The following is a 27,397-nucleotide window of genomic DNA, read 5'->3' as shown; positions in this document are numbered from 1 at the left end:
TGATACCGTCACCATGGAGTTGGTCATCCCTCTAGAAATGCAGGTCTTAGAACAGAAGTCAAACTCTAGGAATGTCGCTGGAAGGAAGGGGTGAGTGAACGGAGAGGACAGGCAGATCCTGAGGACAGAATCCTGTCCCCTCTGCCCCACCCACTAAGTGCTATGATGAAGGTTGTGCTGGGTGCAGGGATGTGTGGACGTGGGGGTGGGGGCTGGCCACAGAACATAATGTCTTGCCTGGGTCTTGAAGTATAAGTAGGACTGAAGGACAGATGGGGGAAGGGTGTTTCAGGGAGAGAGCACAGCACGAGCAAAGGCCTGGAGACAGGAACTGCATTCATCAAGGGCTGGCCAAACCCAGAACTTCAGTCACAGCAGAAGATTGAGAGTCAGATTCCAGGGTACTGGAACTGAAATGTGGCCAATTCTTAGGTACCCAGATAGGAGGGGTTTTGGAAAACTTATATGAAGTGTTTGAACTTGTTCACAGATTTTTGGAGCCAACTGCTTGATGTTGGACAAGTTACTTAACCTCTTCATGCCTCAGTTTCCTCATCTGTGGGTTGGCATAATGGCAGCACCCCCTCACTGGGCTGGGGTGAGGACTGAACCCTTGGGCAGTGCTTCCAGCAGTGCCCGGCTCCCCGCAGGTGTCATGAGGGCCGTTGCTGGGATCAATGATCATGAGGTGCCCAACACTAGTGTTTCTCTCCAATCCTCAGAACCACTAGGCAGGTGGGTGGATAGGAACATGGGTCACACTGAAGAAGCTGAATCCCAGGGAGGTGAAGTGGCTTTTTCAAGGTCACATAGGAAGGTGCCAAGATCTGCCCCCATCTGACACTGGAGCCCAATCAGTGCCCAGCACAGTGTCTGACTGCTGGTGGGGGCTGGCTTGCTCCCTCCAACCCTCTTGGGGCGGTGCCCATAGCCCCAGTCCTGACTGAGCCAGACAAGGTGGTTCACACACAGACCTCCAGCCTGTCAGCTGAGAATAGCCCCACCAATGCACACAGCCAGCCGGGACTTTCTAGAGTGCTTTCACTCCCATCCCTCCATCTCAGCCCCCTAGCTCTGCTCACAAAGGCCCCTTCTCAGGAGATGGGGGCCTCCTCCCTTCTCTGAGCTTGCTGTGAATGCAGGAATAGTGCCTGTGTTAAAAATCCGTGTCTAAATGTGCCCCTGTAGGAGGAATTAGCTCATGTATACACAGAAAATCTCTGCAGACTGGTCTTCTAATATTTATTCTGGAAACTGAAACATGCAGATAAGACAAACACCTGATGCTAAAACTGCAGAATAAATTTACATTGTCTCAGCCACAGAGAGCTGCATCATATGCACCCACTTCATGAGCCACGAAGAGGAAGGGACCCACTCCTGGGGATGGAGGGTTTCGGTAGGTGCTTCTCCAGCAGCAAAGGCCACCACTGTGGAATCCTGGCCTCTCAGGACCTAACAGCCCTCAAATCCCAGAGTTTTAAATTTCCAAGTCTTAGAATCTTTACTTAATAGAACCTTAAAACTACAATTTCTTGAGGTGGAACCCAGGATCTTAGATTCTCAAGTCTTAAGTTTTTGACTTAATGGAATCTTAAAAACTATAAAACATTGGGTCAGAACCTCAGAACCCGAGGCTCATGGCAATTCTCAGAATCTTAGAATTTCCAGGTCTTTAACTATCGGCTTGCCAGTTGCTCAGCCCACAGCCAAGTTCCTTCCACACTATACCAAATAGCCTCCTGGCCTCAGAGTTTCCTCTGGTGCCCCCTCCTTCAGGAAGCCCTCCCTGATCTCTAAGTAGATCAGAGTCCCCATTACAGGTCCCATGACTTCATCTGCATTGCCTTGTTAGAACCCCTACAGGTTCCAGGTTACATTTATTTTCACGATTATGTCATTGAGTTTGTCTCTTCCCATCTCCTGGACTGGGAGCCCCTTGGGCATGGGTTTGGTTTCCTTTGCTCCTGCTGCATCCCTAGCACAGGATCTGGCATGTAGCAGGTGCTCAATCAGTATTTGTCAAATGAATAACCAAAGTAATGAATGACTTCAATGAACGAGTCGATGACTGGCTACCAAAGCCTATGCTCTTCTTACAAGGCTATAGGGAAACCCCCAATTGCCACGTATCTGCCCCAAAAGGCTGGGTTAGTGTAAGCAGCATGCTTAGGTAACTGGGACCCTACTGAGCTCACATGGGTGAGGGTGTGATTAACCCTCCCCCAGGCCTATTCTCATCCACTGAGAAACTTCTGGTCTCCAGTGTTGAGAGTGGCCACGTGGTCACCGTGGCTAAGAGCACAGGCCATGGTGTGAGAAGCCTGCATTCAAACCCGGCTCCTCCATCTAACAGCAGAGTAGCCTCAGACAAGTTACTTGACCACCCGTGCCTCAGTTTCCCCAGCTATAAAACTGGGATTGTGCAAGTTCCTTTCTCTTTTTAAATGAACTCATTAAGCTCCTAGCACAACATTGAGTGCACAGTTGACACTCGGTGTGACTCTGCACATGCAGCCATGTGGGTGTTCCCAGCCGATTTGGAGGTAGAAGCTGCTTCACACGGGGCCCACATGGCAGGACCCCAGGGAGAGAGAAGCCATCCTCAGGGAGTCAAAGAGACAGACTCAGTCACAGGGTCTGGGGGCAGAGGGAAGCCTAGATCCCAACAGTATGGAGGTGGAGCCTGAACTGAGGCTGGCCCACCCCAGCAGAGCCTGTGTCTGCCCTTGGAAACCGGCCGCATAGGCTCACAGAGGCTGGGCCTTTAGAACCCAAGCTGCCCTGCTCTAGAACACATAAGGGACCTCGCAGTGAGGAAATACATTGAACCAGGGGTCAGGGAAGTCCTGTCTGAGGAGGGGAAATTTGAGCAAGGACCAGAGTGAGTGAAGAAGGAGTAAATCATCCCAAAAAGCCTTCCAGACAGAGAACAGAATGTGCAAAGGCCCTGAGGCAGGAATGTACTTGGTGTATTCAAACAGCAAGACCTGGTTTGACCTCCCTGGGCTGGGAAGACCCCAAGACTCTGGGGCACATCAAGAATAAGGGAGAGGACTCTTCCCCCAGCACAGTTGACTTTAGGGTGGATTCTGTGCACACAGTGAATGCTTAAGAAAAGTATAAATGTGTTCAGTTCAGGACCCTACATGGCCAGGGAGATCCTGACACCAGATGCATTGAGAAAGAGGGCTGGGGTGTGAGGAGTCTTGAGCCCCTTTAAAAGACCTACCTCACTCAGTCCTCCAAAGCATGTACTTGTGAGAAAGTCCTAATATGAACCCATTTTACAGCTGAGAAAACTGAGGCCCAGAGAGGCGAGTACCTTGCTTTTATCACACAGCTAGAAAACAGCAGAGTCAGGATTCAAGCCTGTAACCAGTAGACACAACAGACTGGCTGATCAGCCCCACCTCACGCCTCTCCCTAAGGACAAAGTGTTCTCAGTGGGTGATGGGAACCCGCCATCCTCTATGGGGACAACAGAGCAGGTGTTTCCATGTCCAGAGGAAGCTTCAGGGTCAGGGAACCTGGGTCTGAATTCTGCCTCCTTTACTTGCTTTCTGTACGATTCTGAGTGTGTTTACTGTACTTTCCTGTGTCTCTGTTTCCTCCTCTGTAAAATGGGAATGACAGCCTCTACCTTGGCTGGCTGCTGCAGTGATTAAATAAGAGAAAAATGTAAGGTGGCCCTAGTCAGTGTTAAAAATGCTCTTCAGCAACTGGGTGCATTGGCTTATGCCTGTAATCACGGCACTTTGGGAGGTTGAGGCAGGTGAATCACTTGAGCTCAGGAGTTTGAGACCAGCCTGGCCAACATGGTGAAACCACGTCTCTACTAAACATACAAAAATTAGCAGGGTGTGGTGGCACGTGCCTATAATCCAAGCTGCTCGGGAGGCTGAAGCAGGAATCGCTTGAACCCAGGGGGCGGACGTTGCAGTGAGATGAGATCGCACCACTGCACTCCAGCCTGGGCAACAGAGTGAGACTTTGTCTCAAAGGAAAAAAAAAAAAAAAACTCTTCAGGCACATAGTAGGTGTTAAAAAGTTTGTCCCTCTTTTTAGGGACCAAGAGCTTCAATATTCTCCTATCTCTCATTGATTTCAGAAGATGGTTCCTTAACCATACATACAGGGTGAGAAACACACTGGCCAGAAGCCGCAGGATGCTGAGGCTCTAGTCCCCCTGCTGTGTGGGCTCCGTCAGGCCACTGCTCTTCTCTGACCCTCGGTTTCCTTTTTGGTGAAACTGGAACATGATACCCCCTGCAAGGCTGTTGTAGGTTGAATGTGGTAATGTAAATTGAGGGCCAGGCTTGGAGCTGGCACAGAGTGGACACTAACATATGCCAAGCTGCTTCCTTTGCTGAAAGGAGCTCCATTCTCTCTTCGAGCTGAGAGACTTTTCTGGCTTGAATGTGCAGTGGAACAGGAAGGGCAATGAGACCGGAAGTGGGAGGAGCCTGAGATGGACTCCTCTGCCCCAGCCTCACTGTGTCCCGTAGGAGGCCACCACACTTCACTGACTGTGCATTTTCTTCTCTTTAAAACAGAGAAAATTATACTTGCCCCTAAACTTGAGCCAGGGGCCAGGTTTCAGCGATGCCTCGAGGTCCTTCCTGGACCCAGCAAACCGCATCAGAATCTGGAAAATGAGGCAGACGAGGATTGCCTCTGTCAAGCTGCGCAAGGGGCCCAGATTGATATACTGAGAGGCACCCCATTTGGAAGCAAACACTTCATTACTGAGCAAGTTTTAATAGAAGTGATTGCATCGCCTGTTCTCTCCGTTTTTAAATTGCAAAACCAATTAGCTTTCTGGCAAGGGGAAGGGAAGGCAGAGCCCCGAATGGCTTTGCCAGCTCTGCCTTTTATGATGGCCCGAGCAGGAAGCCAAGGACATGGCCATGGAGGGTGGCTGTGGCAGAGAGCTGCTCACCACAGTATCAGCAGCCCCTTTCACAGGACCAGAAGACCCTCTGAGACTCTGGGGGGCCTAAGGCTGGGGGAGATCCCTCAGAGCAGGCCGGTGGAGACTGGCTGGAGCTCCCTGGGGCAGGTGAGCTGAGCAGCCACAGATCAGATAAAAGAGTGTACACTCCCCAGTGGTGGTCAAAAGTAGCCCCAGGCGGGACGCAGTGGCTCATGCCTATAATCCCAACACTTTGGGAGGCTAAGGTGGGTGGATCATGAGGTCAGGAGTTTGAGACCAGCCTGGCCAACATGATGAAACCCCATCTCTACTAAAAATACAAAAATTAGCCAGGCATGGTGGCGCGCACCTGTAATCCCAGCTACTCAGGAGGCTGAGGCAGGAGGATGGCTTGAACCTGGGAGGCGGAGATTGCAGTGAGCCAAGATGATGCCACTGCACTCCAGCCTCGGTGACAGGGCGAGACTCTGTCTGCAAAAAAAAAAAAAAAAAAAAAAAGTGGCCCCACATCAACCCCGTCTCTGCCAGGACCTCTGGCTTTTTCCTCATCTGCCTCCATGTATATTTCTTTGAACACAGGCAGCTCCGTGACTGTTCCCTGCTGTATCTCTGGCACCCAGAACCTGGCACGTAATAGGTGTCAATATGAGTGATGGCTACACGAAGGAAGGAAGGGAGAGACTGCGGCTTCTTGGAAGAGAGGGGTTATGTAATCAGAGCTGATCTTGGTCGCGGGAGTCCTCGGGATGGGGAGTTTGCTCTGTCACTGGGAGTGTTGGGAGTGAGCTGGGAGATTCAGTGAAGAAGATCAGACGGAGGCAATTCCAGTACTGAGCAAAGGATATGTTTGCACTTAGGATCCTTAGCCTGCCCAGCTCAGGACCCTCTCCTCCGCCCCTTTGCAGAGATTTTGGATTCCTTTCTCTGCAGGAGGCAGTAATTTGTTGTGAATCAAACATGAGTTTCATCCCAGCTGCCACAGCTAGCTAGGTGGAAACTCTGTAAGAAAGCAGTGTGTTTCATTTGTCTCATCTGTAAAATGGGACTCATACTTCATCCAGCCTCTCTGGTTTGTGGAGAATGGGTAGAAAAAAAAGTGTTTTGTAAAAGATTCAATGCATGCACGTGCACACACACACACAGCGTGAATTAAAGTGAATTAAAACCCGTCCAACTCCTCCCAGTGAATGCCCATGGTACAGGATGCAGCAGAGATTCCACTAAGAAGGAGCCTGAGCAGCCTGATTCCAGTGGCCAAGGCACAGCAAAGCCCTCATTAAACCTCAAGTCCAAATACCCCAGGAGAGGGAGTGGGAAGCAGAGAGATGGGGAGGGAATGGGTAAGGAGTAGGGAAATGTTAAGTGCCTCCTCCTCTGCAGAAGCCTCCCTGTCCTGCTGGAGCTGCTGCAGCATGTTTTAGAGCAGGCATCAGATTCATCAGCACAGCAGGGGATGAGAGGAGGAGGAGAGGATCAAGCCCCCAGGGCAGCTGGGGTGATGGGCAGGGTGGGGTTAGGTATGCCAGTCCTCCTAGGTGTGCCAGTCAACAGACAGGCCTGAGAGGTAGAGTTCTTGTTCCCGGGTTTCTTGAGAGCCTCTGACCAGGCAGGGAGAGGAGCTGGCGGTGGAAGAGGGAGAGGGTGAGAAGACATGGCGCTAGGAAAAGTCATTCATTGGTGAGGCAGGGAAGGCTTCTGCTTTTGAGGGTCCCTTGGGTTATAGTCTCTCCTGCCTCTTGTTTGCTTTTTGCAGAAAATGTTGGATGCAGAAGCAGCTCATGTGAGCCACAGGTTGGTTACCAGGCAGCCCTTAGGCTGTCCATCCCTAAGCTAAGCAGCCCCAGCTTTGAGAAGACACGTGGATTAACTCAGAGGACCTTGAGGCTGACCCAGTTGAATGGAGTCATATGGGGGTACCTGCAGGCAGACCCTGGGCTGGCTCAAGTGGAGAACACTTCTCCCCTCCCCACAAGCAGGCATGCAGAATCCCCACAGGCCTCAGGCAAGGACATTGCCAGGGGAGATGCCAATAGCCTATGGCCCTGTCTGCATCTCTCCCCAGCCCCAGACCAGCCACTCAGAGTAGAGGTAAGAGGGTGGGGGATAGAACTAGCGCACCTGCATCCACCTCCACTATTATCTTGAAGAGACACTGCCAACCTCCTCCTCCTTCTCTTTCTCCTTCTTCTTTTTGAGACAGGGTCTTGCTCCATTGCTCAGGCTAGAGTGCGGTGATGTAATCATGGCTCACTTCAGCCTCAGTCTCCTGGGCTCAAGTGATTCTTGCACCTCAGCCTCCTGAATAGCTGGGACCACAGCCATTTGCCACCCTGCCCGGCTAATTTTTACATTTTTTAGTAGAGCGCGGTCTTGCTATGCCACCCAGCTTCATCTTGAACTCCTGGGCTCAAGTGATCCTCCTGCCTCAGCCTCCAAGAGTATTGGGATACAGGCATGAGCCCCTGTGTCCAGCCTCAATCTTCTTATCTATAAAATGGGATTGATGATGACATCATCCTCATAGAGGTAACGTGATCTGCAACCACCACACCTCCTGTAAGACTCATGGGATTCCTTTTACAACCTGCCAAATCACCCTGAATCTGGAGGTTAAATGCCCACACTCAGCCCTGCCTCAGTTCCCCCAACTTAACAAATATAAAGAGTTGGGATCGGCCAGACCTGGGTTCACACTGTGGCTCAGTTGCTCAGCCCTGTGACACTGGACATGTCACTTAACATCTTTGTGCTTCATTTTCCTCATCTGTGGAATGAAGACAATGGAACCTCCGCAGGGGTTGGGGTGAATCACAGTATGGGGTAGTATGGAGCACGCAGTAAATGCTCAGTACAAAGCCACCATCTCCTTCCTCCTCTTCTTTTCCTTCTCCATCATCATCATCTCCTCCTCCTTCCTCTTCCCCTTTTCTCATCCTCTTCCATCTCCTCCTTGTTCCTCTCCCTCTTGTGGTTCTTTCCCTCTCCTCCTTTCCCTCCTCCTTCCCATCCTCTTATCTCTCACTGCACATATTGAATTTTATGTAATTGGGATCATACAATTTATTCAGCTATTCAGGTTTTTAAAAAAACTCACTGTATATCATCAGCATTTTCCCACATCATTGAAAATTCCTCAAAAGCATGATGTTAATAGCTTTGTAATTGTACCTCATTTAGATGCACCATCATTTACCTCACCATCCTCGACTGTCAGATGCTTGGAGGCTTCCGGGGCTGTTCTCAAACACATCAGGCTGCCATGAACGTTTTGGGTACCTTTTGCCTGGCTCCCTGACCACTTCCTCAGGACAGATTCCTGCAGGTGGGATTTGGACATCCAGAAATGGGACACTTCCCAGGCTGGGGGGCTTTATCGCCCAGTCACTTTCCTCAAGTCACCCTGACTGGCATCTCCAGCAGCCCATGAGGGGTGCCTGTCCCCACTGCCAGAGCCTTGGCCTGGGGTGCTTGGCTCCCAGCGACATGATCATCATATCAAATCCCCACGTGCCCAGGAAGCCTTATGACGAAGACAAGAACTAGGCTGGGGTTGACAGCCCTGGCAGGGAGTCAGGGCAGCTGTCCTACCCCTACCCTCACCTGCTATGTGCCTGGGCATGTCTTTTATCCTTCCTGGGTCTCTGTGTAGCCACCTGTGCAAAGCCTCCTGCTGCTGTCCCGCCCTCCAGCCCATCTGGCACCAAGAACACTACATGGCACACAGTAGGTGTTCAGTAAATATTTGTTGAAGCCTGAACTGCCAAGTGCTCTTTAAACACACACACACACACATGCACACCCCTGCCTGTGCACACACACACATGCACATTCCTGCCTGTGCACACACACACACACATGCACATCACTGCCTGTGCACACACACACATGCACACCCCTGCCTGTGCACACACACATATGCACACCCCTGCCTGTGCACACACACACACATGCACACCCCTGCCTGTGCACACACACGCACGGCCACCACATCCTCCCCTTTTCCTTTGCCTGAACTCCCATGACTTGCATTTCCTTCTTCCTCCCTGTGCTCTGCTGAAGACAGCGTAGGATGGTAGTTGACAAGGCAGATTTTGGAGCCACATGGCCTAGGCTCGAAAGTTACTTAATCATTCTCTGTCTCAGTTTCCCCTCAGTAAAACTAGGCCTGTAATGCTTACTGCATAGAGTTATGGTAAGAATTAACTAAAGTGTCATAGAGGAAATTTTAGAATGATACTTGCAGATAGAAGCCCTAGGTAAGTGAATTTGAGATACTGCTTCCTGTATCAGGGTTACAGACTTAAAGTCTATAGGCATAGAGTAAAGATGTCTCCTGCCCACTCATATGTGGTTTTCCATGCCTACTTGGAGCAAGGAGGAGCCCACCTTTCTGATCCCCTTACATTATTTGGGTTCATGTGACCAGATCTCCATAATGAGTTGTAAGCAGAAGAGGCTTAGGATGCCTCCAGGCTGAAGCACTTAATTTCTAGCGTAAGACCCTTCAATGCTCTCTTTTCTTGGCCTGGGCATCTTGGAGGAAGACTTATGCTCTGGTGGTGGAACTGCAGAGGCAGCCCGAATTGCCAAATCTCCTGGACCTACAGTTTGAGCTGTGTGAAGACAGTGAGATTTGGAATTGTCACTGCAGAAGAGCCTCTCTTATTCTATTTACAAGAAGCCAAGCAGGGACATTCGTGTGTGGTGGCTTCCTCGCAGGTGGTTGCAACATGGAGAGCACCTGTCACCACTTGGCCTCAACTCCTGCAATAGGAAATAGGGTCCCAAATGATCACATATTCTCATTTTTCAGGAGAGACCAGAAGTGAAGATTTTTATTTCAAATCTGAAAGTTTTTCTTGGGAATTAAATCAAATGTTTTTAAAATTTTGAATGAGCTAAACAAATCCTGCTTGCAGACTAGATATGCCCAGAGGCCACCTCTGGCCTAAATGATCAAATCTAACCCCTCTATCCTGGCATTTAGAGCCTATCATGATTTGACTCTGACTGGCTCCTCCCACAGCTTCCAAACCCTGACCCTGAGCTCTGGCCATACTAGGCCAATGAAGGGCCACTTACCTGGACCTCTGTCCATGATGCTCTCAGGGCCAGTGTGGTGCCATGGACAAGGCATGGAATTTTCTATCAGTCCACTGGCTAGCAGCCGTGGCTCACTGCCATATGATAACGAGGTGGCCTCTCTGGGCATCAGCTTCCTCCTCAGTAAAATAAGGGCAATGTAACCACCTTACAAAGTGCCCTAGAGAGCTATATAAACACTGATATATAGGGCCTGGCTCAGAGTGGGTGTTTGGTAAATGTGAGCTCTTTTTTTACTCTCTCCTTGAAGAAGAAACTTTCTAAAAGCTGCTCACCTCACTCCCTTCACTACCATCTATGATACTCCACCCAACCTTCCCTTCCTTCTTTCTCCTTCACAAGCATCAGACCTGAATTGTAGCCTGATGGCTCTTTTAGGCTTCTTGGAATCCCTTTGCATTTGCTCCTCACAACGTTTGCTAGACTTAATCTTGTTTGTGTATAATTCCATTTTGCTGTCTGCTTCTTGGAAAACTCAGACTCACAAAAGTTAGTGGTCTGAGGGAAAAAGTGGTCCAAGAAAATAAGTGATGAGAAGGGGTTAAGAACTGGCTCACCCACCCTAGGCAAAGGACTCCAACATGGTGGAAATTTGGGCACAGATACTACTTGGCATAAAGTGGTGGCTTAACTGCTCAATATTTTTATCTGTGGTTACCTGGGAAAATGTCCCAGTGGAGGACCACCCTGTGGTAGGTGCAATGATTCAGGCATTCAAAAGATGTGAGGTGGCAGGGACAATGCTTATAAAGGGAGCAGAGTTGGCTGGTTGCTTCCTCTACCTACCATCTGCTAAGACAATTCAAACATTTTTACTTTGTTGAGAATTGAGTCTAAGTTGTATTCATACCCTGTGGAAGGGTAATGAGAGACAGGAGGCTCTTAATAAGCCCTTAATGGCTAGGAGTGAGAGCCAGCCATTATGGTGGCTTATAAAGAGGCCTTTATCCCTTGCAGTGGAATGGCAGACTCTGCTGAAAATCAGATCAAGGATCTAATTGTCAGAGTCATAGCCTTCTAGACATATTTGAAGGCTGCTCAGCCAAGGAAGGTCTGTTATACAAAGGTCAGGGCCTTGATGGGAAACATCTGAAACTCTGAAACATAGGATAAGGATAGCAGAAGATATTAACCCTGTAACCCTCCTCAAAATCCTCTGGGCTCTCAGATATGGCTACCATTCCCTATAAAGGTCCAGAACTTCTACTTTGCTGAAAGATGCTGTAGAGGCCTCTCCTCCATAAGGTAGCAGGGGCCTCCTTCAGCACCTGACTCACCCCCTCTTCTGGCTGCCAGGCTGTTATATAGGGATTCAGTTCTAGCATAATCTAGCTTGGGAGCATTCTGGGCCTGATAAGAGAAGAAAGAAACTATCCACCAAGAGTAGCAAGAATTAGCTAACATGTACTATTGGAAGCAGGGGAGTAGATTTAATGTATGTTGATCAAGGAGCCATCATACAAGACTGTGTGAAGAGAACTTATTGACTTGAGGGCATGTTGGGTGTACAGACAAAGTGACTCCATCTTGGATGCTAATCTGCCATGTTGACTTCTGATTAGCCCCAGTCCCGTGAATGTTTTCTGATCCCTACTTTATTTACTGTCCCCAGTGTAACAGCACGTCAACCTTGTTGATGTTATCAAGTATAGGCTATGATGCACACAGCATTGTTGCCTGTTCTAGAGGGCTGCCTTTAATTGTCTTGCACAGAGCACTCACCCTTTCCCTATGGCATATAAGCCCTAGATCTGGGGAGTAACAGCACAGAGATCTACTTGTCTTGTGGCCACCCAAGACCATGCTTCTGTCTGTAAGTTCCCCCAGTAAAACTGAATCTGCCTGCCTTGTTCTTTGGTTTCTCGGCTCCTTCAGCATTTGGGAGTCATATTGCATATATGGCCCTCTCATGGAACATTGAGGGACACAGGATTTAATAATCCAGCAAGGTCCCCACAGTATGCCCTGGAAAAAAAGCGATTGCTGACTCTCAATGATGTGAAAATGCCTGAGTCGCCTTGGCAGGTGGTAGAGGAAGGAATAGAGGCTGAGTGGAGAGAGGAGGCTGGAATGCCCACAGGAGGGCCCTGAGGACACGTCATTCACCAAAGCTATCAGGAATACACTGGGGAGAGGGGTATCCATGTCCCTGAGAAGTGCAGTGGTGGCTCTCCTCTCATGTGGGATGAGGGGGCCCTGAGTAACAGAGGCTGGGTACCCTGAGTAATGGAGGCCAGCTGATGGCTCTTACCACTGGAAGCAAGGGGGCTGCAATTACTAAAATGAATGGTAAGATCAGTGGGAAAGCCACAGGAGCTGGACCTGTGGGAACGTGTAGAGAAAGATGGCCACAAGTGTGTCACCTAGCATTGATGGCCAATAATAGACAAAGACAGACACTCGTACCACACAATACCACTCAGCAATAGAAAGGAGCACACTACTGATACCGGAAACAACTTGGATGGATTTCAAAGACACTATATCAAATAGAAAAAATGTCAGTCCTGAAAGGTTACATACTGCATGATTCCATTTATGTAAGTCTTAAACTGACAAAATGATAGAAATGGAGAACAGATTAGTAGTTGTTGGGGTTAGAAATGGTGGGAGTGGGAGGATGGTGGGAGTGACTTCAGAGGGGTAAATTGAGGAAGATCTTTGTGGTGATGAGATAGTTGATGTTGATTGGTGTGGTTACAAAAATCTACACATATGATAAGATGGATGTATAGAACTATACATACAAATCGCACCCATGTCAATTTCCTGATTTTGATATCGTACTAGAGGTACATGAGTTGTAACTATTGGGGGAAACTGGGTGAAGGGTATGTGGGACCTCTCTGCTATTTTTGAAACTTCATGTGAATATGTAATCCTCACAAAATAAAAGCTTAATAAAAGACAAGAATGGTGAAGGGCTTACAGAAGCCACTCCATTAAAACATAACAATCAGTTGCTCAGTTATCAGACCATAGTCAATTTTCAGATCTGGAACCAGTTGAAGTTGTGGCCAGGTTCTCTTTAATATGGTAAGTATAGACCATGATGATTCCCCTAGTCCTTCTCCAAAGGGACTGACAGTGAGTGAGGCTGGTGACTGTGCACTGGGGAAAGGAGAATAACCAGACATTTTGAGGACTGTTGGGCACAGAGTCTGAGATGGCATTGATTCCTGGAGACTCAGTGTCATCATGACTCCCTTGTTAGAGTAGGGGCATATAGGAGCTGGGTATTAAATAGAATCCTGGCTAAAGTCTATTTTACACTGGGCGCACTGGTTCTACAGAACCACCCAGTGGCCCATTCCCCAGTCTTACAGTGAATAATTGGAATTAATACACTTGGCAGTTTGGTTAACCCCACATTTGGGCTCCTGGCTTGTGAGGTAAGAACTATCACAGTGAAGAAGTGAAAGCCTCTGAAATTATCCCCTTCCTGGCCAAGATTACCATGAACACAATATCACATCTCAGGTAGGGGGTAGAGGATAGTGAAGATTAGTAACATCATTAAAAATCTAACAGAGACAGTGTTGTTATCATGTCTCCATTTGATCTGCAAGTCTGGCCCCTGCAGAAATAGAAAGAGCTTGGAAAATTATCTTAGACCACTGCAGGCTCCATCAGGTAGCAGCCTTGATTGGAGGCGACATGCGGAACACAGTACCATTGCTGGAACAGATTAAAGAGTTCTCAGGAAGAAAGTACACAACCGCAGACTTAGGAAATGTGTTCCTTTCCATTTCTATTAGGAAAGGGAATAAGAAACAGCTCACATTCACATGGAACAGACAGCAATACTTATTTACAGCTCTGCCACTGTTAGCTCTACAACTTTGGAGATCCTGGTCCCCAAAGACACATACTCTTGCTAGGACACACAGCAAGGGTCCCATTGAAACTACAAGTTATGGCTGCCCCAAAGGCAATCTCCAAAAAAATGGAGTCACAATAGTGGCTGGGGGGATGAATGTTGGTCTGTAGGAGAGGTAGGGCTACCTTTTTACAAGGGAGCAGGGAAGAAGGCTTGTAAACCCGGGTAATCCCTTGGGTGTCTGCTGGTACTCCCTGGCCCCATGGGCACTGTGAAGGAGTGTGAACAGTACTCCTGGCTCGAGAAGGGTATGAATAGCAAGGGTTCATCAGCCTCCCTTCCCAGGAATACAGGTTTATTCTATGACATACTGGGCGAGAAGTGCTATCTGAGACTCAAGGCATTTCAGAAAGCAGAGGAGGAAGGTGGGAGGATGAGGTGGGGTGAGGTCAATACGGGAAATGGAGCTGTGCTTCCTGTGCTGAGCTGCCCTTCAGGAAGAGAGGCCATGGGGGCTCTGGAGGCACGCAGAGGTAAAGCAGTGCAGCACGCTGGGGAGCGGGGGGAATGGAGGGAGACTGGGCTGTACCGAAGAAGGAGGAAGAGGGGGAGGGGAAACAAGAACCTACAAGAGGAGGGGATGGGAACAGAATCCATTTGAGGCCCACGTGGGCTGGACAGCAATGGTGTTTTCTCATCAGTCTCCAGTGACTTGCTGTGTAGCCTTGTTCACTTCTGCTCTCCAGGGCCTCAGTTTCTCTATCTGTTGGTTGGTCCTAAGTGTATTGTGAGAGATTGTCAGGCTAATATATGCAAAGCATCTAGAATAAGACAATGAGAGCTCAAAATACAGCAGTGATCATAGGGATTCTGAGCCCTGTGGACCTGGCTGAGCCTGGAGGTGGGGAAGCTCTTCATCCTGGAAAGCCCACCCTGGCCAGCAGTGAACTGCGGTTCCCACTGGATCTCCTCCCTGGGGGCTGCAGTGGCTCCACCTGCTCCTCCCCTTCCCACCCTGTCTCTGTTCTTCTCCCACTTAACAAACAGCTTCACTTAAAAAGCCATCTGGGAGGATGGATGGCACAAGGCACATTTTACAGAATAAGTTTCCAGGGAGAAAAGCCAAGAAATTAAAGGCATAGCACTTACGATTCCAATCTCATTAGGTGCCATAACTCTGACTGCTGGAGAATTGTATTTCTGAATTATGAATGCATCCCTCACCCCCCGCATGGCCCAGTGTTCTAGGCTTTGTCCCATTAGTCTTCCAGGGGGCCTGCTCCCCGTGCCTCCAGTTGCTTCCCTACTTCAGGGTAAACTCCCTCATCTTTCACCAGGTTGGGCTGCATCTGGGCTTTCCTCATCTGAGTCTCTTCTCCTGTGTAGTTGCTGCCCCACCTCCAATAGCTGCTCCGTCTCCCTACGAGAGTCCTGAGTGAAGGTTTGTCTTCTGTGGGGTTTCCCAGGGGAGGTTTGGGGACAATGAGTGGATGCTCTGAAAAGGAAAAAGGTGTTTAAAATTGGGAAGGATGGAAGACCCTGGGAAGGGGTAATGAGCTCCCCATCCCTGGAGGTGTGAACAGAGGACGGGTGAGCACTCAGTAGAGGGGCTTTGCAGGAGGCAAACAGCAGAGAGGCTGAGTGCATGGGCTTCAGAGACTGAGAGGTCTGGGCTGAACCCTGTCCATGTTGCCTACAAGGTGTCTGACCTTCTGCAACACACTTATCCTCACTGAGCCACAGTTTCTTCATCTGGAAAATCAGGCAGAATAATAGTTCCTGCTTCCTAGGATTGTCATGGAGACAAAAGGACAGACTGTGTGCAAAGCGCTGAGCACAGAGTACATTTTATCATACCCAGGAGGAGGAGGGGCTGGGTGTGACACCCTTGAGCAATCTAACATACAATATTTCTGTCGTTTTAAAAACCGAAGACTCTGAGATCCAATGATTCAACTATCCTAAGATTACAAGTCTTTAAAATTCTAAGGCTTTAAGAAATGATGATTTTGTGTTCTACTAATTCCACTCACCTAAGGCCTATTAGTAATCTGAAGCTGTGTGCTTCGAAGATACCTGCTCTGGTATCAGCCCACTGGCGGTGCTCATCTCAGTCCCGCACTGTAGAATGTCTGGGGAATGTTTATCTCTGACCCTCTGTGACTTTAAGTCTTCCATCTTTATTCCTACCAGCTCTTCTGTTCTGCTGGAAACCACTTTTCCTAACCCCAGCCTTACCTATGGGATCCTTCGTCCTCAGCCACACCTGACCCCTCAGTGTTTCTGAACCTTCTGCACTCCTGCTTGATATGGTTTGGCTGTGTCCCCACCCAAATCTCATCTTGAAACGTAGCTCCCGTAATCCCCATATGCCATGGGAGGGACCAGGTTCGAGGTAATTGGATCATGAGGGCAGGTTTTTCCCATGTTGTTCGTGTGAAGGTGATTAAGTCTCACGAGATCTGATGGTTTTATAAACGGCAGTTCCCCTGCACACACTCTCTTGCCTGCTGCCATGTAAGACATGCCTTTGCTTCTTCTTTGCCCTCCACCATGATTGTGAGGCCTCTGCAGCCATGTGGAACCGTGAGTCCATTAAACCTCTTTTTCCTTATAAATTACCCAGTCTCAGGTATTTCTTCATAGCAGTATGAAAATGGACTAATACAAGCTCCTTCTGCCCCCATCCCTCAACACTGAATCCATAGCTGCCCACTGAAATCACACCTCCAAGATCTAGGTTGAAAGCCGAACTTCTCAGAGGCTTAGTTCACCTCCCAGTTGAAATCAACAATAATTGATGTCCTGCTTGGTGTTTCAAGTAATCACTAATATAGCAACAACTATCACAGTGTGACTCATTATTATTGCTGGGGAGGAAACTTCTGACCTTCATTTTGTACCAGACCCACGTGTGGTGCCCTTCTAAGACCTTGTTCTGCTCCCCAAGGAAGGAAGACATTGGTCAGAAGTGGACATTGATTGGGCCACCATCATAAGCAGGCAGGGTCAGTGCATGGAAGGTGATGGTGGCCAACCCAGCCCTCTCCCTTCCACACCTCCCTGTCCACCACCTGCAACCAGGAGGCAAGTCAGCTTTGCAGACCCAGCCACGGTGAAGCGAGGGTGGGGGGAAGCAGGAAGTCTCACTCAAGTCTCACTTGGACCTCTAGTCATGGTGCAGTTGGCAACAGAAAAACTGCACTAGAGATTCAGTGAAGCGTCCGATACAGGAAACTGGTTATAGGTAGGAGAGGGATGAGCTGTAGAGCCAGAAAAATGATGAGGCCACCCTAAACACAGCAGTAGTGAAAAGCAGCTGTCCTTCCTAGGACTGAAAGGACACAGAAACAAGGTGGCATGCCTGGGGCCCAGAAGCTGGGATGAGCAGCTGGAAGCCAGAGCCACGGTGGAGGGGGACTGTCAAGAGAGCTTGGAGCCACGGAGACAGGGGCTGTCCAATGGGAGCTGGATTCACAAAGGAGAGGCAGCTGCTGTGAAAATGCCACCTGAAGCAGAAAAGCAGCATACTACTCCAGTACCTCTTCCAGCTTAATCTATCAGGAGGCCAGAAGGCCAAGGGCCCTGGAACACCTAGATTCCTGAGACACGGGGCATGGAAAGGGGGAGAAATGAACAAATGAACTGGAGAGCAGATGGGCCATTGGTGGGTACAAGGTTTGAGCTGGGACCTACCAGAGGCCCCCAAATGGGGGTTGTGGCAGCTACATCAGGCATTTACATAGCTATTAATAAGACTTCTTAAAAATCAGTCAAGGATCAATCAGAGAAGCAGAAATGCTCTAAGTGCTATAGAAGAAAAGGTGAGCTTGCACAGGTGGCCCTTGCTTTGGTTGGGTGCCACCGAACGAAAACCATGAGAATGTGTAACAGGGGAAGAAAGAAGAACCAAAATTCCCAGGCCCTGTTTTTTCTCGTAAAACTACTTTAAAAATGAGATTCATTTGTATTTTTGATTTACATTTTATGTTTTTGTATAGATTGTTAGGGTCAGCCATTTCTAATGATCTGGAATGACCAAACCTGCCTTCAGAGCATTCTCTGTCCTGCTTCTGACTTTACTTGTGGTATGACCATGTTTATTATAATATCAAAGGTGGAAAAAAACTTGTAAAAAAAGTAGCAACAACAAAAACCCAAACTTACTTTGAGCATTCCAGTAACTGCTTTTGTGAATGTTCTTAGCCGTACCACAAGTAGTTGGCTTGTATGAGATGGTGAAAAAGGTCAAAGATAAAAACAAGTAGTTGGTTTGTATGAGGTGGTTACAAAGTCATTTTTTGTCTATACAGTTGCTGTTCATTTATGTATTTATTTTGGCCTGTTTGATGTATGTGTGAAACAATGTTGTTTCACAACATTAATAATAAACTGGAATTTTATTTTGCTGAGTTGCTGTCACAGAAAAAGAAAAGAAAAAGGTGGGTTTGTTTTTGTTTTAAGAGGGGCTAGATCTTATGCAATTGTGGGGCTGGAGGAGCAGCCTGTGGAGGCTGTTTGCTGCCTCTCACTCTAGCGCTGAGGCTAGAGTGCCTTTATGTCAGCTGGTCAGGGAGGCACAGATGACTTGGTATTTCTTGTGGACAGGGGACAGGGCCAACTGGAAACCATGTGGGGAAGATAATTTGGGAAACATGGTCCTGATGAGCTTAGCTGATGCAGTCTGAAGTCACCACAGAGTGATCCCCTGTGTCCACTCTGCTCTTTCTCCTTTGAGTAGAGCTGCTTCCCTGTGAAGCCCTGAAAGCAAGGGGAGGGCTGGGAGTGTGGATTGTCAAGTGGGATCCAGACATTTCTGAGATCCGGCTGGAATCCCCCACAATACCATGGAAACCAGTTGTTTACAGTGATGCTCAGCGTTCCAGCATTTGCACCATCTTGGGAGGTGCCTGGCATTGCTCAAGATGAACTAAGCTAACACTCGGCATGGGGAGGGGCACATGCTGGTCAGTCTTCCTAGCTCCCCTGGTGATTCCGATCCAAGGTGGAGAACCACAGGTCTAAAGACACCCATATTTCACCCAGGTCCCCTGACGGTTTATGGTTTATGGGGGAGTCTGTGATTATTTCACACTGAGATATGACAAAAGATCAAGTATGGGCATGCTTATACACTGAAAATGTGTTTTAAGATGACAAGAGTCAATAGATCTTCATTTCTCAGGCAGCTACACGTATTTTGCAGTAACAAGAAGCATGAGCCAATGAGCCATATGACCCTCTTGTGCTGCAACAGCCTTGCCTGTGCTACGACATCCTCAGAAGCTGTGGGGCCCTGGCTCTGAGGACAGGGCAGGAGGAAAACATCCTGAGGAGCCCTTAGGTGCTGAGTGGAGAGGGTGAGGGCGCAGTAGAGGCTGCCTGTGGCGTCACAGGAGGCTTCGAGATCCCCTATGGCCCCTCGGCATCCCCTAACAGAACTGCAAAGGAGGACCAGCAGCAGGCAGGCATCCAGGACCCATCTCCACCAGCCTCAGGTGGGCACCTAAGTCTGCCCCTTCTGGGAGCCGAGGCCAGCAGAGCAGGAGGGCCAGGCCCTGGGTCCACTGCCCTTGCTTCCCTCTGACCACAACACCCCATAATGGCCCTGCCTCTAGTGCAGTGATAGGGCTGGGCCAGGCCTGCAATGTGCCGTCTCAAAGCTCCTGGGTGCTCCTAGTGTGCCGCCTGCTGAGGACGCTGCTCTAAAGCCAGGGTATGGGCTGTGTAAACTGGGGACCAGGGGTAGAGTGGTCCCCAGTATCCTCTCCCCTCCATGCCTCCAGGGGGTCAGTGGCTCTGCTAGAAACTCACTGTTGAATCCCCCACTGCTCCCAGCAGGATGTGCTCTTCAATGTGTTAGGGAGTGTTTGCTGAGCACCTGCTATGTGCTGGGCCATGCATAAGGGGGCTGTGTGTGTGTCTCTGTGTTTGCATCTCTGTGTGTGTGTCTCTCTCTCTCTGTGTGTGTGTGTGTGTGTATAAGAGAGATCCAGGTTTTTACCTGATTCCACAAGGACTCAGATGCCCAACTCCTCCCTGTGGGGTCCTCCAAGCCTCATCCCAACCACTCCATCTGCCCCAGAAGACCTAGAGGGCCTCCTTCCTCACCACCATAGCAGAAATCCCAGCAATGGGTTTCCCTGACTCAGCTCGGGTTGCCTGCCTGTCACGGATCCACTCACTGCATGGGGAATGGAAGGAAGACCCCACCTGGCTGTGCCTGGACCTGCCGCACAGAATCACATGAACTGAGCAGGGATGGGAGGGACCATTCCCAAAGAAGGATGGGGTCCTAACACCACAGAGGAATGGGGGCTGCTGGGCAGAAGGACAGCTGGGCCCTGGCAGGGCACTCAGGGTGGCCAGTGGTTCCAGGAAGCAGACAGGGCCAGGGAAGGCTGGCTGGGCTCAAGTGCTGCAAGGGCAGCTTGGACACAAGGTGGGAGCTGGCGGCTGTGGGTTTCAGGATCCAGGACCAGCCTTGGCCATGTGGGCAGATGGTCCGGAAACTGGGGCCAGCCCTGCTGTGGTCTGCAGGCCAATGGGACACACAAGGGCCTGAAAAGCCTGGCTAGGGTTGGAGCTTTGTATGTCAGGGAAAGGCATCTGCAGGGAAGTTGGGGCTGAGCACGACGACTGTGGGTCTGCACTGCCCACCCCTCAGAGCCTCAGCTCTCTCCAAGAAAAGGAGCAGAGGTAGCTGAAGGCCTCTGGGCCATCACAAGCTCAGTCCTGGTTCTTTCCGGGCTCGTTCCAGTGGCCTCTGTTTTCAGCCCCAGCAGCTTAGGTCTCTAAACCTGAAGGTGCCCAGCTGGACCTGGGCTCTGCTCATCTCTGTGGGCGGGATCTTGGTAGTGAACTTAGGCTGCTCTAGAAGGAGCCTGAGTCCTCTGCCCTGCGGGGTCTGAAGGGACAGGTGGCTTCCACCTGCACAAGGGGAATAAGGGTCACAGAACCCAGGGGCCAACACTCTACCCAGGCTCAGATCGACCAGGCTCCGGACACTGGAGCCTGGCTGAGGGGCCTCTGCTTAGGGCCAGCCTTCCCCAGCCACCCGTTTCCATGGCAACCAGAGCCCTCTGGCTGTGGCTGAGCCCCAGGCCCACCCTGGCCCTGCCACTGAAAAGGGACAGCCTGAGGGCTGGCTTTCCTGCCCAAGGCATGTACCTTGTCATAGGCCATGATAGGTGGGGGGCCAGGTCATTACAGCCAGGCCTGAGCAGATCAGATAGGCTGCGAGATCCGTAACCAGGTGATGTGTTGGCGCTCATTACAAATCCAAGCATCCCTCCTCTCCCCTGCTTGTTTTTAACGAAAATCAGGGAGGCGTTAGCACAGGGAGATGTGGGTGCGTTTTCTCAGCCTGTGGAGCGGAACGCACCGCCCTCCTCCAAGATGTCAGAACAGGGCTTAGGACAGTGCCAGGTGAGGCCTGTGCACTGGAGTGGATGGGCTCTAAAGGCTGCTGGGGCACCAGGGCCTGAAAGGGGAGCACTTCTGGGTGGGAGGGAGTCCCAGCATCAGAGGCATGGCTGCTCCCTGGCTCACCTCTGCTTCTGTTCTGGAGGCCAAACAGAGCCCTGCCCTGGCTCCTCCCCAACTGTGCCCTACTGATCCCTCCATAGGGTGGGTGGTCCTTGAGAGAGCGTCAGGTAAGACTCAGGCTTTGGGGGCAGCAGACCTGGGGTTGCTGCTGCCTCTCCCCGTTCCTCATGCTCTCCCCTCACCACACACTGCCCCAGGGCCTGCTTTATTCCTCCCAGCACACTCCTTCCCACCCCAGGGCCTTTGCACATGCTGTCCTGCTCCCTAGATCACTCTATCATGCCCCTACTCTTCACCTAGCTCTTCTTCAGGTCTCAACTTAAATATCTGCTCCTAACATCACCCCTATCTGAGTTAGTCTCCCTCATCTTCCCACAGCCTCTTGTATGTGGCATACTTGGAGACATCCGAGGTCTAAGTACACACTTGCCCGTGTGCCTCTTCCTTGAAAGTCCATGTCCCCTCCTGACTGTGAGCCCCAGGAGGGCGGCCCCTTGTCTGAGTTGTTTATTTCTCACTCCTGCCCCCAGCACATGCCTGGCACATAGTAGGTTAGAGCTCAGCAAATGCCCTGGGTGAATATGTGGAACTTTCAGAATGGAAAGAGTAAACCACACAAATGCCCGCATCTCTTTAAGTCGGGCAGAAATAACAGAGAGTGTTGTTAATTGTTTTTATTTGGGGGATGTTGGTTTTCATTTTATTTTCTTTTTTAATAACTCACACTGCATAATCAGCTGGTAATTACAGCTTCCATCTCTGGTTTCTGCCTCCCTGACTCGGGCTCCGAGGATGGGAAGCGTTTCATATCTAATCAGTATTTGAGCTGGAATGCTCTCAGGGGAGCCAGCTCATGGGGTGTGGAGTTTGATTCTCAGTCATGTTAATTAGAACAGGAAAACAACTTGAGCTCAGAGCGGAGCTTCTGTGGGTCTCAGTGACAAGATGAGAGGCCACACTCCTGCTCACTGCACCCCCTTAGCCCATCCCTGCCCAGGGCTGGGGCAGAACCGGCTGTCTCTCCTGCTCCTGGGGTGCCTCTGCCAACGTGCCCATGGAGGCAGGACAGCCACTGATGGCCAGAGGGGGAATCGGCTGCCTCACCTGCAAGTCCTCCTCAGGAGCTTTCTGGAAAGACCCAGGTGGTGAGAGGAGCAGGGAGAATTTCAGGGAGAGACTAGGGGCATTTCTAGACAGTTGGCCCTATCTCGTCTCCAGGGGGGACAGGATTTTCCTTAATCAACCACCACTGTCTGCTCTCATCTGCCTGCCTGCGTTGGCTCCAGCCACTGTCCTCCAGCCACTCCCAGGAAGGGATCCCTGTCCACCAGCCACTCCCAGGAAGGGAGCCCTGCCCACCAGCCACTCCCAGGAAGGGAGCCCTGTCCTCCACCCACTCCCAGGAAGGGATCTCTGTCCTCCAGCCACTCCCAGGAAGGGAACCCTGTCCTCCAGCCACTCCCAGGGACGGAGCCCTGCCCTCCTGCCACTCCCAGGGAGGGAGCCCTGCCCTCCTGCCACTCCCAGGGAGGGAGCATGTCCTCTAGCCATGTCCTAAAGAGATGCTTTGAGTTCAAAGCATCTGCACTGGGACCAGAGGAGCACAAGAGCTTGCTACAGAGCAGAGGTTAGAGCCTCATCTTCTTCATTTGTGGACCAGCGATCCTTCCCCGTCCCTGACTGGAGTTCCAAGGCTTCCTTTTTAATAATAGTTCTAAATTTATTCAAGGGAAGAGCAGGAATGATGACCTCAAATGGCTCCTGGGGACTTGGGTTGTGGTGCTTACCAGCTTGTCCTTCCAGAGAGGAGAAAAGCCCTTCTTTCTGCGGATTGGGGGCTGGACCCTGGTGCACGCTTGTCAGCTTTTCAACAATAGAGCCATGGTTGGGTGCACGCAGGTTGGGGGTACGCAGGAATGGGACAGAGGGAACAGCTGTACAAAGTGGGTCAGTGTGACCAAGGCAGGTAGTAGGGGAGGGGTGACTGCTGAGGGACCTTGGGGGCCACATGGAGAAGTTTGGGCTTGACCCTGAGTGCCGTGGGGAGCCCTGGAGGGCAGGAGGCCTTGGGGAGACTGGGTGAACGATGCCTATTAGAAAGATCAGAGCTGCTGCATGGAGGGTGGGCTGCAGCAGGAGAGATGGAGCAGGACCAGTCGCAGGAGGTTGTTGCCTCATCCAGGCCAGACATGATGGTCCCTGGAGCAAGGTAGGGACAGCTGGGATGCAGAGAGGGCCTTGTGAGCAGAGAGAATGGGGTTGGGAGGAGGGAGAGGCTGAGGAGACAGGATGTGGCCATCATTAGATGTGGATATGAGAGGGAGCGTGGCAGAGGGTGTGGTGACCAGATCTCCAGCCTGGGGAGACAGCAAGGTCATCAGCTGGGGCCACTTGGAGGCCTCTTAACTATCAACCCATTCATCTCCTAAAAGGCCCAGGCTAGAGCCCAGAAAACAAGAGTACCCTGAGGAATCACACTGATTCTCATTACCCTTGATGGGGGTATCCTAAGGTCCCTGCAAAACCTCCATGGCAGCCTGGAAACTGCTTAAGGGGCACCTAGGCTCCGTCCCTCCTCCCGCCCACATATGGCAAAGAAAAAACTCCTCTGAACGTAAAAGTTTGGCTGGAAGTAAACAGATTAGTGATGGTGATGTGCTAGCACTTTATTAATTACTTGCCGTAAATATGTTTAAACCCAGGCCTTTAATTTAGATTTATTGGGATAATTCAGATTTATAAGACTAGCTATTATGCATTAAGTACATAAAATGCCAATTGGTTTTCATAGGAGATATTTATTGAAGTATAAAAAGGAAAATATGTAAAATCTAATTGCCCTTGAGTTTTTGCTTCAGAGTTGATGGAGAAGTACAGGAGTGGGGCAGATTCACCTCACCTCACGAGACGGTCTCATCTCTGTGGATTGTAATTTGTCCTCCCCTTGCTGTTCATTTAAATAAAAACCAGACATCACACCATGAATGAGACACTCACCTGACCGCAATGGAAGCTGCTGTCTGGGGCTGTGTCTAAACCAGCGTGAGGGTGAAAGGACAAGTGGGGTCAGGGAAGCGTGGCGGAGCGAGCGCTGGATCGGGGGTCCGGAGCCCTGGGCTGTGGTCTCTGCTCTGATTCTGGCTCCTCTGGGCAGATCCATGAACTGGGAAGGGCTGCGACTCGGTGGTCTGGATGTCGTCTCCAGCTCTGGAGTGTGAAGGATCTGGAAAGGTGGTCCTAACCCTAATGGTGGATGGTCACTCATCCTCACCAGCTGTTGCATGACATGGCCAGAGCAGCTCAGGGGGCACTGTGCCGGGCAGGCCTCCCTCCAGTAGGATTAGCCCCCAGCCACAGGACTGTGTGGATGAAGAGAATGAGAGCTTGAAGGCCAGGCTCTGGGCTGGGGCTCATGGTCTGGTTGGTGAGACATGACTCCCAACCAATTAGGATCTGGCTCCCAAATCCAGGAACTGGATTTGGAAGAGGCTGGTAAGCTACGAAAATATCTGGGAGCCGCCATTAGGAAGGGCGTTGGTGGTCATTACTCCAACCTCCCTCTTTTCCAGGGGACTTTTGCACAAGTCCCCACGGCCTGGTAGTGACAGGTGGAGAAACCTGGGATCTCTGGCCAGCTCTGCTGTCAACCAGCAGTTTGACAAACCACTTCAGGGTGAATGTTGGCCTCTGCCAGCAGCTTCTCCCCAGGCTCTCTCCTGGAGCCCAGAAGAGTTACCTACACCCACCCCTGGCCCTTCTTTCTTTGGTCTCCAGGAATTGGCTCTGCTGAACCAGCCATTTCTCAGGACTCATGGACAGGAGCAGCCCCAGCAGGGGGGAGCTGCAGGGAGTGCCTGGGAGCTGAGGGAGGATGAGGAGGAGGAAGTCTTCCTCCCAGGACTGCTTCCATGATGACAGCAACAATGACAGCCACGGCCATTTTTGATATTCACTAAGAACCACTTTTCATACATTGTCTCCTCTAATCCTCCTGACAGCTGTCTGAGCAGGGTGCTATGGCCCCACCAAGCTGCCAAGGAGGGCTCAGAGAGGGTAAGTGCCCTGGCCAAGGTCACACAGCTAGAAAGAGGTACAGTGTGGCTGTGTTCCTGATCTGCTGGCCCCAGCTCTTTCCCCAGCCCAGGCTGCCTCTCTAACTGGTCTGCCTGCAGCATCTCTCTGCTACCCGCAAGAATGAGTCTTACCCCTACCTGTGGGTACTAATCACCTTTCCCAGTCTGGCTCTGACCCTTTCAGCCTCTTCACCTGCCTTCCTCTTCCATCACTCCCACACTCAATGACAAACCCTTCCCCAGACAAGCCCTGGGGTTTCAGTAAAGGAGTCATTAACACCACCATAATAGTTCAATGAGCAGCCCCATGGTCCACCAGAAATGTTGCCTTTAGTTGGCATTTCATCCCAGACAGCCACAGGCACTAATTTAAGTAATGTTGATGCCACTGCATCTCAGGCACTACCAGACTCCCATTTTCCACTGGTAATGAGATCCTCACTGTACGCCAGACAACTGACATCCAAATCCCATCCTTGATGGTTTGTTTCCTGGGATCACTCCTAGAGACAAGTGCTGTAGCCATCACCGTTCATTTAGGGAAAGCCTGGGAAAAATAAAGACTTTGAACTTGGGAGATTTGACTGAGGGAACTCCCTACAACTGTCTTAAAAGAGCTGAAAGAGGAAAGAAGGTGTGACAACCCCAAGATCAGTGACTTAGGAGGCACTGCCACCCCAGGGCTGGAGGCACAAATAGCAGGAGGTGGTGCCACAGGCTCAGGACTGCATGTCCCGCTGACTCTGGTCAGGCTTGTGCCATGCTGCTGCTGCTGGTGTAATCCATCACTGGGGCCACTACTGCCAGAGCCACCCACTTCCTGGGCAGCTGCAGTTGGCCCCTGTAGCTGCTGCCAGAGCCACCGAAGAAGCAGGAACTTCTTTCCTTTGCGTATGCCAGGAAAAAAGAGAGAAGGAACAGCCAGTGGCACCTCCTCTGCTCCTGCCTTCCTCTGGAAGCACCTATTGGCCAAAGTGAACTGCAAAGCAGGGGCCAGAGAGCCTGGGGAAAAGGCTGCAAGAAATGGCAAGTAGAATAATGAGGTGCACAGTGACTCAGGGTTTGGGCTTTTACAACAAAAATGCATGTGTTTGAAACTCAGCTCTGTGACTTACTAGCTGTGTGACCTTCAGCAAGCACTTGACCTCTCTGAGTCACGGTTTCTCCATAAGTAAACTGGGAGGTAATAGCATCCACTTCACAGTGTTCATATGAGGATGAGATGAGATCAGCTCTGCAGAAGTGTCTACCACAGAGCCTGGCATATAATGTGCTCATATTTTACTCCGTGCCCTTGAACAAGTGCCTGGGCCTTTCTGGGCTGTGTTTTCTCATCTATTAAATGAATGAGGTTGGACTACAGGCTCCCTAAGGTTTTTCCAGATTTGATGGCTATGAATCATCCCTAGGTGAAATGGACAAAGTCGGACTACCAGGAGAGCCAGAAGGAGGGTCTGGCTGCCTGAAAGTAGCCTGGGGGAAGAACCGAGAGGCAGGAAGCAATGGTCTGACTGTGTCTGGGTGTTCTGAGCTGGGCATTTTGCTGGAGAGTGTGTCCAAATGACAAACCGATTATACTTCAGTGCCCTCAATGCTTGTTCTAACTCTTGGCTAATGCTGCCCCTGGCAAGGGCACCTGTGCTCTCCATTCCCCTTGAGATGCTCACTGCCCAGACAACAGGAACTTGCCTGGAGCAGCATGTTCCACACACTATGCAAGGGGAAGAACAGTGGCCTCCTCTAAAATTCCTCGTGTAGATTTGGTTTGTAAACTCTCACACCTTCCAGGGATCTGGGCTCCTGAGCGTTGAGAGTCTGAGTCATGACTTGAGGCTCAGGTTTAGGAGCTGGTTGAGTGGTTAGGAGCCTCATGCCAAGGAGTATGGGGTTTTTTGAGTCAGGCAGAGGTGAGTTTGA

The sequence above is a fragment of the Pongo abelii genome, chromosome 1 (assembly GCF_028885655.2).
Source record: "Pongo abelii isolate AG06213 chromosome 1, NHGRI_mPonAbe1-v2.0_pri, whole genome shotgun sequence".
NCBI classification, from domain to species: Eukaryota; Metazoa; Chordata; class Mammalia; order Primates; family Hominidae; genus Pongo; species Pongo abelii.
This window is presented reverse-complemented; position numbering follows the sequence as displayed.